The sequence below is a fragment of the Durio zibethinus genome, unplaced genomic scaffold (genome assembly GCF_047325235.1).
Source record: "Durio zibethinus cultivar Kanyao isolate XHJ-2024 unplaced genomic scaffold, ASM4732523v1 HiC_scaffold_201, whole genome shotgun sequence".
In the NCBI taxonomy this organism is placed as follows: Eukaryota; Viridiplantae; Streptophyta; class Magnoliopsida; order Malvales; family Malvaceae; genus Durio; species Durio zibethinus.
In genome coordinates, this window is record NW_028322824.1 from 43,071 (window position 1) to 44,920 (window position 1,850).

The 1,850-nt window shown below is 30.4% G+C and overlaps 1 non-coding gene across 1 annotated transcript; it reads right to left on the bottom strand.

Moving 5' to 3' along the window:
- Positions 1 to 329: 329 nt before the first annotated feature.
- On the bottom strand, positions 330 to 401 carry TRNAT-GGU (transfer RNA threonine (anticodon GGU)). The gene has a single exon. It is a non-coding gene; the product is annotated as a tRNA-Thr (tRNA).
- Positions 402 to 1,850: the final 1,449 nt, after the last annotated feature.

Sequence of the window (1,850 nt, forward strand, 5' to 3'; positions counted from 1 at the left end):
TACAATTCTTTACAATGGATTTGATTGGAATAATATAATGCAAAATAAAAATAAAAATATATATATATATTTGTCAATTCAAGAGACGACTTATCATTATTCATTATAATAAACAAATGTTCAACTTTCTTTTAGAATTACTCTACTCTAACTCATTAGAATAATAACTTATTAGATAATAACTTATTAGAGTTAAATTATACAGTTTCTAATTAAATTATTATACATATACAGTTGGTTTTTTATTACCAATAAAAACAACACCCCTATTCTTCGTTTAAATATGAATACTACTATTTCACTGGAGTTTTATGAAAAAAAAAGCCAAAAGCCCCTTATCGGATTTGAACCGATGACTTACGCCTTACCATGGCGTTACTCTACCACTGAGTTAAAAGGGCCGTTCGATTCAATTACTGAATGAATCGATAAGATCTATTTATATATATATATATAAGTATAAGTTATATATATATAAGTATATGCAGTAGACTCATAGTGGCTAGTAGCTCATTCAGGAATGAGAATTCTAATTTACTTAACGTGTAGAGGGTAAAATGGGTTTATTGATATTGGATTTGATAAATATCAATGCAATGAATTGTTTCAAGGCCGATCATAATTGGCTTATCAGAACAGAACGAAATTCATTTATTTGATTTGATTAATAGATGTACCTTAGCAATTCGACATGGATCCAATATATTTTATCGAAACATGTGATGAAGAGATTTGCTTTGTCCACCGAACCCAATTTTTAGAAAAAAAAAAAAACACACATAATTTTCGATAACTTCTTGCTCCCTCTTCCCAAAATTCCAGATTTACTTTTTGTTAATTTCCTGGCTTAGTGTGAGATAGAAATACGCCTGTCTCGTCTTAATCTTAATAATGAGTGAATCAATGAATGAAAGTGGAAGAAATGAAGAATGAAAGTGGAAGAAATGAAGTTTAACTCCCCTTTTTATGTTTATGTCAGACCAATCACTTCCCGAAAGGATCTTATACTTTGTATTATTAATATAATCTAGTTTCTTTTTATAATATCGATTTATATAATATAATAATATAATAGATTGAATTTATCTAATTTATTTCTATATCTAATTTATTTCTATATAGAATAGAGTGGCGATTCAAATGAATGATTTATGAGTATAAATCATGAATCAAAAATGGAAAATCATAAAAGATGGAAAAAGCATTCGGATCTAGTCATATCATTCCATTATATTGACAATTTCAAAAAACTGTTCATACTATGAGCATAGTATGATGTCGGTCAGGCAAATATGCCCCCATCGTCTAGCGGTTCAGGACATCTCTCTTTCAAGGAGGCAGCGGGGATTCGACTTCCCCTGGGGGTAGGGTACTACGAAAGGAAGTTGATCATGGATTATCAATAAACCTATAATTGATTCTTCCTGGGTCGATGCCCGAGCGGTTAATGGGGACGGACTGTAAATTCGTTGGCAATATGTCTACGCTGGTTCAAATCCAGCTCGGCCCAATAATTCGCTGATCCGCCATAACATAAAATGCCCATTTTTTTGTATTTTGTTTTCCAGAAAAGCCAAACAAAAAAATTAGGGAAGAATAAAAAAAGTCCAATTTTCTGATATATCCATCCCTACCGCTATTTGTTTTTTATTTGTTCTATTTATTTGTTCCCATAAATTCTGACCTTGATAATGATCTAGATTCATATCAGGATCATTAAGTATAAAGTTTAATGAAAAGAAAGAGTAAAGTAAAGAAAAAAGACTCTTTTTTTTTTTTCATTTTAAAATTGATTATCGATCGATTTGGCAATAACGAAAGGATTACTAGTAACTAGTAATCCGCGTTGC